This window comes from Acipenser ruthenus, chromosome 6, assembly GCF_902713425.1.
Source record: "Acipenser ruthenus chromosome 6, fAciRut3.2 maternal haplotype, whole genome shotgun sequence".
NCBI classification, from domain to species: domain Eukaryota; kingdom Metazoa; phylum Chordata; class Actinopteri; order Acipenseriformes; family Acipenseridae; genus Acipenser; species Acipenser ruthenus.
Genome location: NC_081194.1, coordinates 5828795 through 5840080, shown reverse-complemented (window position 1 = coordinate 5840080; position 11286 = coordinate 5828795).

The following is an 11286-nucleotide window of genomic DNA, read 5'->3' as shown; positions in this document are numbered from 1 at the left end:
TTTTTCCTGTCTTTCTGTTTTGTCTGTTTTTCAATACTACAGGCCAGGTGTTTGTGAATTGTCCCTTAGTGAGTGTTATCCATAGGTCCATTCTAAAGAGTAAAGTTATGTGTGCATTCCTATTACCACAACTTTGCTCTCAATCTTTTGCAGATTTCATCCATGACTTTAAATATCATAGGAAGGTGATGTTTTGGAATGACTCACACATTTGTAAAACTCTTGACTATACCGGACTAATGGTACTCAATTGTATCACTACTTGTATCATCTTGTAACTGCTCCACGCTTTGCTGTATTCTACTACTGCTCTCAATTATAACTATTTTCTGTATCTGGTACTTGATTTTACTCTTAAAGGTAAATTGTTTTTGTAATTGCTCTTATTTGAAATTGTTTTTATTTATTTATTGTATGTACTACTTGCTCTTAATGGAATTTACTCTTATAAGCAAACATTTCTACTATAAGTTTAACTGCTCTTAGTCGAAATTGCTCTGAAACATAATTATTTACTGTATTTTTAATTTTTCTCTTATTTGAATTTGCGCTTATTTACAACTTTGCTTCATTGTATTTTGTAACTGCATTTATCTGTAATGTACTATTTTGTACTGTGATATTTTGTAACAACTGTAAGTCGCCCTGGATAAGGGTGTCTCCTAATAAATCAATAATAATAATAATAATAATAATAATAATAATAATAATAATAATAATAATTTATCTCGCATGGAGCAGTTTTATACAACTTTTTCAAGGGGGCTTACCAAAGAACTATTCCTTTTTTTTAGTGGCGGTTATAGCAAGAACAGAGCGACACATTTAGTTTCAGAGCTCCCATAGAGAATGGTAGATTAAAAACAATGTTTCATTCAGCATAGCGAGATTACTACTGTAGTTGGGCTATCTGAAATCCGATTATAATACTGCAACTTTAGCACCTTTGAAACTGAGACAAGAAGCGGGGATTATGTAAATACTGCTGAAATGAAACGAAAGAACCGAATATAAATCAGTTGATATTTTAGAGACAGAAGTATGTAAATGGAAGATTCAAATGGTCTTACATGGTGTGGTCCAATACAGAGGATTGTGTTCCCCATGGGAGTCTGCAATGTTACTGCTGTCGGTAACTGCAGAAAATTTCTTCTAATAATATATACACTTTACAAACAACCTTTTAGCTGCTATGGAGATTGCTGTAAATACAAAGTGTTATTATTACTTTGTATCAAATGCCAGTCATGTTTGATCTAGACCAGTGGTACCTACCCGTGACTCTCAGTCTATTCTGTTTCCAACAGGCCCTCAATGGCTTAATAGAATGCCTGGGTTCAGTTAAACAAATATAAGGACCTGGGTTGGCAAGGCTATGCACGACTCAATTTAATCATTAGAGCCTGGGTGGGGCAAGGCTATGCACGACTCAATTTAATCATTAGAGCCTGGGTGGGGCAAGGCTATGCATGACTCAATTTAATCATTAGAGCCTGGGTGGGACAAGGTCATGGGCTGGAATGGATTGAAAGAGCCACAAATGAGGACTACTGATCTAGTCATTTTAGGAAGAAAGTCAGTGTGCTGTGATTATGCTTTTTCATTCCTCTTCGATTAAAGATATTTCACATCCTACAAGAAATAGAGACCCCCAATATTATTAATCTATTAATCATGCCTTAGATGCCTGACAAATGACTTACACTTTGTATTAGGATTGTTATTTGACTCCATAATCACGGGAAGGGCCAGATTTGTCAACTCACCTCTGTAAAACACAAACTAATTGATTTTATTCAACGATGTAAAGTGAGTGTGAATTGTGAGAACTGTTGCTAAATGAATTGAATTATTTTACTTACTAATTACCAATAGCACACACCTGCAGGGGGCGGAATTACTTCCTGTGAGGATCGTTTCCATCAATCAGACCGATACAGCTTGATGATTGGCTTTTTTGTCTGATTGAGTGGGACTGTGTGAAGAAATTAAATATTAAATTAAACTTAACCACAAGGTTCAATGAAAAAGAGTGCGGGTGAGTGCGAAGTTCTCTGTAATAACGGAATTGCATCATTTTGATAGATATTGTTTACCATTGAATGGTTCAAGCAATTCGATTTGAATCCATGTTGTTTTGATGTTCTACTGCTATTGAAGCCGGTTTAGAATTTACTTTAAAAACCTGATCTTAAAGTGTCCTGTGATTATGGAGCCAGGTGGCAACCTTACCTTGTATGCTTATGTGTGGAGCAGCAGATTGGCTCTGGAAGAGGTGGCTGATGCCTACTTTAATATTGATATTTTATTTAATGACACTCGCCAATGGCTGTTTAAATAATTTTCAAATGGTTTATGTTCAGGGGTCATGGATAACAAAATCATCCATTTCACCTTTGTTAATCGTTAAATAGATTGCAGGTACATCATACAGTAATCTAACTTACTGGCAACTTTTCAGAATTCAGGATTTATTGTATATGAAAGTCAAGTCAAGCATTTTTAATCATTCAAAATATGACCTCAGTTGACCCATAACAGCAGTGACGTTTTAATGATATATAGGTGGTATTGGGGTAAGACCGGTTAAATGCAGAAGATGCAGCATCCCAGCCCACTGCATATAATATCTGTCCAGAATTCTTAGATATCAATAGAAATGGATGTGTTACGGCTGTTTAACTGCACAGACCACCCAGAAGATGGCAGAAGAGACTGCAGGTCTCCAAGCCAGCATCCTTGTTGGAAATAAATGCCCACTTTCATTTAGCATTCATCTTCACTTGTCATCCTCTCCCTAAGTGCCTAGTGTAGCACTGACCCTGAAACTGCATCATTTAATCTATAATCACATATTGCCAACATTTCTCCTTTTTATTGCTTATCTGCTGCATTAATTCAGCTACACTGTGGCCTGTCATAGCTTTAGGCTAATCTCTGGAGAAAATAAGTTATTCATAAAATTCAGACATGCAGAAAAGGTGCAGTACACAGTGAATGCCGAACACAATACACAGAGAGAGAGAAGAGACTGACACAGGGAGGAGAGAACCAGGTTAACTGCAGTCATTTGTTCACTTAATTTGCTGGCTCCTTAGAAAAGCATTTATAAAAATTGTAATGATTGTCAACGGCTTATCTATTAAAAGATTGTTTAGATTAAGCACACGGCACAAATTCACCTCACAGACACAAGCTGTTCAGATGAATGGCTTAGCAAGGCGGTTCTCAATATGTACTATTTATTTTGTGAAAGACAACTTCATACTCCTGAGATGTGGTATAGAGTATACTATTGACTGCTCATGTAATAACATCTCATGAAATGGCCACTAGTGCCTGCCTTTGGTAGTTAAATGCCTTGACGCAAAGCCATGGGCACTTAATGGACCAAGTAGGTCATCAGAGGATCGTATTGCTGTTTTAACATATTTGTTTGGAAAACTGCTCAAGTGGCTTTAAACAGAAGTATTTTGGTCCTTTAATATCTCCCTTTGTAGAATTGCACTATAGAATGTCATGTGATCCACTGGACCTAAATAAGCAGTGTGTGCAACTGTCCAGCAGCAGTAGCAGGAAAGCAGAAAGATGTCAGCGACACATGATAGGAGTTGCCTGTGCAATTTTCTCATCCTTCAGTGCAATGGCTGCATTTACCAACATGTCAGTCAAGTCTCCTGGGTGTTCCTAGAATGGCACCATTTGCAGAAAATCGCCACCTAAAATAAATCACTGCTCTTGCTGCAAACCCACAGATGTGTGCAACAAATTGCAACAAGCAACATGCATGCTACTGTGGCCCAAACCACAGAAACCTTCAACACTGGATAAGACACACTTTTCCACGCTAACAATGTGCCGGGAGCTATGCAGTCCTACCCACTAGTACAGTATAACATTTTTTGTCCAGTCAGTAGTTTCTTAAACACCACGGGATATTTAAAAAGATGTTCCACTATATACTTCCATTTGTATTATTACAACTGTATATACTTGTAACAGGGGAGATCTGTACTGAATGTCTGACGTATGTATGGTGCTGCAGGAAGAGAGCAGTAGCCTCGTAAGATCCGCCTGTCAGTCATGGCAATGACACGGAGAAGTGGAGAAGAGGGTATGTTGGATTTCCCTCTCTCTGAGTGACTGAGGCAGGCCTTGGGGGATTGCTGAACCTTTAAATAACGCTCTGTTGTTCCCTCAGATCTGCCCCTCTAAGATGCGATACGAGCCAGCGGAAGCGCTGTTGCTGGACTGAGCACAGCCAGAGAGGACCAAAATTAAAAGAAAGAAAAGATTATTTTTAGCAGCGGGGAAAATACTTGGGCAGAAACCCGGAGAGTATCTGCCTAGGTACTGAGGGAACAAGTGAGCGCAGGATGGAGACCCGGGCCGTGCGGATAGCGACGGTCGGGGTGAAGCTGCAGAGTGCAGGACCTTTATTTTGTAGTTTTATTTTCCCTTTTTCTTTCTCCTTTTGTCATTTATTTTTATTATTTTCAAAGCACCTGTGAGGGCCACCACATTTGTAAAATGTTTACCTGTGTTGGTATTCCCATAGACCTGATTACCGTTGTCGGTATTCAGGCCGAAGACAACAGTGCCCTCTGCGGGCTAAAATAAAACAGTGGCCTGAGCGGCGTTACAAATAAAATTCTGTCTCCTGTGTGCTAGTGAATTGTCCACCACCTTTCCACAATACTGTATAACCATAGCACACTATATACAGACATGCTCAAATTTGTTGGTACCCCTCCACAAAAAACGAAGAATGCACAATTTTCTCTGAAATAACTTGAAACTGACAAAAGTAATTGGCATCCACCATTGTTTATTCCATATTTAATAGAAATCAGACTTTGCTTTTGATTTTTTATTCAACATAATATTGTAAATAATAAAACAAATGAAAATGGCATGGACAAAAATGATAGGACCGCTAACCTAATATTTTGTTGCACAACCTTTAGAGGCAATCACTGCAATCAAACGTTTTCTGTAGCTCTCAATGAGACTTCTGCACCTGTTAACAGGTAGTTTGGCCCACTCTTCCTGAGCAAACTGCTCCAGCTGTCTCAGGTCTGATGGGTGCCTTCTCCAGACTGCAAGTTTCAGCTCTTTCCATAGATGTTCGATAGGATTCAGATCAGGACTCAAAGAAGGCCACTTCAGAATAGTCCAATGTTTTGTTCTTATCCATTCTTGGGTGCTTTTAGCTGTGCTGTGTGTTTTGGGTCATTATCCTGTTGGAGGACCCATGACCTGTGACTGAGACAGAGCTTTCTGACACTGGGCAGTACGTTTCGCTCCAGAATGCCATTGATAGTCTTGAGATTTCATTGTGCCCTGCACAGATTCAAGGCACCCTGTGCCAGGCGCAGCAAAGCAGCCCCAAAACATAACCGAGCCTCCTCCATGTTTCACTGTAGGTATGGTGTTCTTTTCTTTGAAAGCTTCATTTTTTCATCTGTGAACATCGAGCTGATATGACTTGACAAAAAGCTCCAGTTTTGACTCATCTGTCCAAAGGACATTCTCCCAGAAGGACTGTGGCTTGTCAATATGCATTTTAGCAAATTCCAGTCTGGCTTTTTTATGTTTTTCTTTCAAAAGTGGAGTCCTCCTGGGTCTTCTTCCATGGAGCCCACTTTCGCTCAAAAAGCGACGGATGGTGTAATCAGAAACTGACGTACCTTCACCTTGGAGTTCAGCTTGTATCTCTTTGGCAGTTATCCTTGGTTCTTTTTTTACCATTCGCACTATCCTTCTGTTCAATCTGGAGTCGATTTTTCTCTTGCGGCCGCGCCCAGGGAGGGTGGCTACAGATTCATGGACCTAAAACTTCTTAATAATATTTGCAACTGTTGTCACAGGAACATCAAGCTGCTTGGAGATGGTCTTGTAGCCTTTACCTTTACCATGCTTGTCTATTATTTTCTTTCTGATCTCCTCAGACAACTCTCTCCTTTGCTTTCTCTGGTCCATGTTCAGTGTGGTGCACACAATGATACCAAACAGCACAGTGACTACTTTTCTCCATTTAAATAGGCTGAATGACTGATTACAAGATTGGAGACATGTGTGATACTAATTAAAGAAACTAATTAGTTTGAAATATCACTATAATCCAATTATTTATTATATTTTCTAAGGGGTACCAACAAATGTGTCCAGGCCATTTTAGAATATCTTTGTAGAATAAGCAATAATTCATCTCTTTTCACAGCTTCTTTGCTTTATTCTATGACATACCAAAGGCATGCAAGTATACATGATAAAATAGCTTTTAATGTCATCACTTTTCAGGAGGAATGAAGCATTATTTCAATGAGCTGTAAGGGTACCAACAAATTTGAGCACGTCTGTACATTACTGCACCTTGTAATAATTTACAGGGCCAAAATAATGAATGTGTTCATGTGCTCTTCATTGGTTACCACTTTTCTTTAACTGCATACGTTAGAGAAATATATATTTAAATGCACAGTATTCTGCTGATATTAAAATTACCATGACACATGCAGCTGTCTCTGCACAGAATCAGACTTCATATATTCTGCCTGGGGAGATTTTGAAGTGCTTTTAGGACGTTGGAAACCTCAAATGATTTCAGAGTAAATTGGTTTACACACCAAACATAGAGAAATGTTTCTTCAAAGCTAGTCTGCCACCAATATTTGAGTAAATACTAGTGGAAAGAATGTGCTGGATGGGGAAAACATTCAATATTTGATGAGAACATTTCATATTCCTGCTCAGTCTTTCTACTTTATCACTATTCATCCTGCAAGTGTGTAAAACCATGGTTTGGATGATGATTTTATTATTTTATTATAATAAACACAGTTCTGTTATCGAGAGCATGAGTTTTAGGAGCTACTGTATGTAGGACTGCTGCAAACAAGGGTGTCTGATTGTGGGGCTTGAAATACCCACAGTTTATGGACAAAATGACTTTCAGATCTTCGCTTCTAAAGATCCTAAATGGATAATAATATTGGGGAATAAGAAACTGATAAGCAGGGAATGATTGTGGATTACGAATGAAAGAACATGTACTTAACACAAACCTCTCTTTATCTATTGTGCTGCCCTTAGATTTCAAGTGCTGGATTCAAACGTAGATGCAGTCTGTTTCAAGGACGAGGAATAATCATTTCTCTATCTTAATGACTTCAACTTTTAGGCAGTTGGTCAAATGACTATATGCAATTTGTAGTCATTGGGCCAAAACCTTGACATTTTTTTAATTACTTGTTTAGTTCAGTCAACATTGTAGTTTTATTTTACATTTCAGTCTTCTTCAGCTTGATCTGGAGAAACAACTTGAAACCAGAACTTTGATGTTTTTTTTTGGTTTTACTTTTTTTTTTTTTTTTTTTTTTTTACCGTTGCCCTAAAAATTGCTTTGGTAACATCCCATGGAAACAATTTCATTAAAACAGAAACTGTTCTGCCACAAAAATATGCTGATAATTGAGGCCTGGCTGTAATAAGTAAAGAACATTTACTTAAGACCTACATTAAAACCCTTTAGAAAAAGTGAGTGATATCCTTCCAAATGAGAGCTGTCTCTTTATGTTAATTTATTCAGGGCTGACAGTTTATGCTGTGGTAAGGTGGCGTGTGTTATTGTCTGATGGACTGCCTTCACTCTGGGTAATGGATTGTCTGGCCGCAGATCCTCCAGTCATTGATTTTCCATACAGCCACTTCTCATCATGATGACCTTCTCCAAATGAAAGACTTATCATGTTTTTCCTCTCCTTCAGCCTGCAGCTGTCTGTTAATTTAGCGACACAGGGAACAGGAGGCAGTGAGAGTGATGGGGATTGTGCAAGGATAAATTGTCTTTACTCTGTCCCTTACCCACATTGTTTTCTTAAGTACATATTGAGGCTGAACTAACAGGTGAAAAGAAAAAAGGGTCGATTAAATGGGTTTAAAGATTGCTACGTAATGGAGCACCAGGTTCGGCAACCTATGTTTCAGATCTCATTACCTTGCAGAGCAATATCTCCAGTTGTATCATACAACGCTGTAGTTGTCTATAGTCGTCCAAGAAGGTGCTTTGGCACCTGACACAAGACAAATTGCACAAGGTAAAATACAATTATTTTATCTTCCTTTTACTTTGGCAGCACGATATAACACTGCTATTGTTTTGTTATTTTACTCACATCAGAACCGCTGTCTTGTGTCATCCCTCGGGCCTCTCTTTAATGCACCCTCGCGAGCTCATCAGCGTTCAGATCCAGTTTGGGAGAAGAACTCACACTCAAATGATTTTTGTTTCCCATTTGAGTCATGCTTACTAACTTTTCCAGCAAATAAATAAATAAAATAAAATGCTTCTCAAGACTAATTGTGAGGAAGTCAGATAATGGAGTGCAAAACCATACTTTTTCATCACATTGCTGCTGCATTGCCATCAAATACCGTTTGATAAGGGTGTGTGGCCAACCTACATATATACTTACACATAATTACAATATTATTAAGCATAGTTACAATGCACTTCATTTGTGTATTTTTTGTGTATTAACCCTAACCCTAACGCTAACCCACACAGGGCAGCAGTGTGGAGTAGTGGTAAGAGCTCTGGACTCTTGACCGGAGGGTCGTGGGTTCAATCTCAGGTGGGGGACACTGCTGCTGTACCCTTGAGCAAGGTACTTTACCTAGATTGCTCCAGTAAAAACCCAACTGTATAAATGGGTAATTGTATGTAAAAATAACGTGATATCTTGTAACAATTGTAAATCGCCCTGGATAAGGGCGTCTGCTAAGAAATAAATAATAATAAAAATGTTGCACAGGCTTCAGTACTTGGCACTATGGGCTTGAGCACACATCGACACACGCTAATATGCTTCCCCACCTCATTTGCTCACAATCTGCCTTGAGAGGCAATTTTTGCTGCAATGGTTATTTGCTGGAATAGCTGATCTGGAGATAACAATGACATGACTATGATGTTGGTGGCAATTGTTCATTTTAAATGCAATGTAAAAGCACTGCCAAAGTTTTACACCTAAGTCTATGATGTCATAGAAATAATGGCTATTTTAAGATCCTGCCTGAACACATTCACAAAATATGCACATCTAAAAAAAAAAGCTTTCAGTGGTCTTTTGCTGTTTTGTTTTTTTTGCTAAAACGGATTAGTAAAATATCTAGTTGTCATTAAAGCTCGATATATGGTGTGCTGTGGCCGAGAGATGAAAATCAGCAGAGACTGACGTGTGTATTTTGTACATCACTGTGGGTGAGCCGAACAGGAGATGCTAGAAGATGAAAGTCTTTAGGAATTGATGACCTTATACATATACTTGAAAAGGCAATGATGCATCAATATTTCCTGATTTGAGATGGCATCTCCAAATATATGACTTGGAGCAGCATGAAAGTATCCCACTTTAGTTGTGGCATTTAAGATCTATAAATCTCTCAGTTTGTATGTCTCCACTTTTCTCCTTGGTGCCCCATAGCAGCAAAGTGTGTTAATCCCACACGTCGCAATGCTCCTACCCAGTGGGGAATATCACAAACTGTCTTGTGTGAAATGCACTGCCTTGGAGGAAGATGTGTTTAAAAAATAAGGGTCACCCCTGTGTGATGTCATTAGTTAGGGTGCTATGTTATCAAATGTGCCCCCAAACTGCCTTATAGGCAGATTTGCAGTATCTCAGGAACATACTTGATTTACAAAAAAAGCTACGTGCGACTGAAACAGCTAGGCAGCTGGTATTGAAAGGGTTGATTTGTTCTTGTTTTGTTCTTGCTTGTATGTTTAAGAGAAAAAAGGGTGCAAACTTTGCACTTCTTTCATAACAGTGTTTGTTTACTTGATGACTTGCATCTGGGAACAAACCTGATCATTTTCAGCATTATTTAGCAATAGCATGGCTGATTACTACTGTGTTACAAACTGCCTCTTATGGGCCCATAGTCGTGATTAAATAGACAATGATGCTGAAAAGTGGGCCCTACAGCAATTTCAAATAATAAGAATCTGGCATCCCTGTGATTCATGAATTCATTACAAATCTTATCTGCATACTGGCAGGGCTTAATGGCTATTAAAATCCGAAATGCAATCATTTGATTGTGTTAAAAAGAAATCCTTGGCAGAGGGCAGGAAAAATATTAATCAATGAATTAGGCAAGTCATGAAATGAGTCAGAGGAATTAAAGAAAACATTATCGTAAAATCACCTTACTGTTATGTTCCCAGCAGATATCATCATCGCTTTTGATTGTGAACTTAAAACAAAATCTTTTCCTTTGAGCCCTATAATGAGGTGGTAAGAATTTTAGGGTATCTTTTAGCTCCTTCCTAAAGGCAACAACATTAAAATAGGAATATTTGACGCATGCAGACATGTTAATTTTTTCTTGGCTCAGTGATGCACAACAATAAACAAACTGTATGATAGCCTTGTTATTTTAAAAATGGTCTGACATTTGATAAAAGTACATTTGCTGTGGGACTCACAAACTCATTAAAAGCCGGTATTTCAATCATCATACTCTCCGAGGGGGGGGGGGGGGGGGGGAGGGGGGGTCAGTCGAGAGCCGGGGCTGGAGTGAAAGGTCGTTCGTTGGAGAGGTAGTTTGAGAAGTGAGAATAAAGGATGGAGTATAAAGGATAAAGAGATTCCTGACCGACGGGAGCCCTCTTGGCCAGAACAGAGAGAGAGCAGCCTCGAAGGCTGGCTGTACAGCAACCCCAGAAACCTGAATAAGCCCACGACAGGCTCTGCGGAGCAGCAGTCGTGTAGGAGGAATAGGTTCTTGCGCTGAAGGACCTAGTAGAAGGAGTGGCAGAAGAGGGAGCTGGAGATAGAGCCTAGTCTTAGATAGAGCAAGATAGGAGCTGCTGAAGGATAGAATGTGTGGCCGGGGGTCCCCTTTGACTCACGCGGTGAGAACCCCCCCTAGGCGGAGGCGTGGATGGCGGCGGCCATAGAGGTCGGGGAAGTGAGCCTCACTTACCCCCAAAGGTTGGACCCCCTGCTCCCCGCATAACCCCATACCCGTGGGACAAACAATAGATCACGTGTCCAAGGATCACATATATAAGGGGATGAAGAAATGCAAAAGACAAACAAAGGGGGTTAGACATTTATAATGATTTTACTGGACCGAATAGGTAGGGATACTTTAGATGGAGCTGATCTGTCTTAGAGATGCATGATTAGGAAATGGGAATCTGGAACTACGGATATGTCGCTAGAACGGATACCGAGAAAAGGGAAGCTTGAAAGAGACCGGATTGTATTTTTT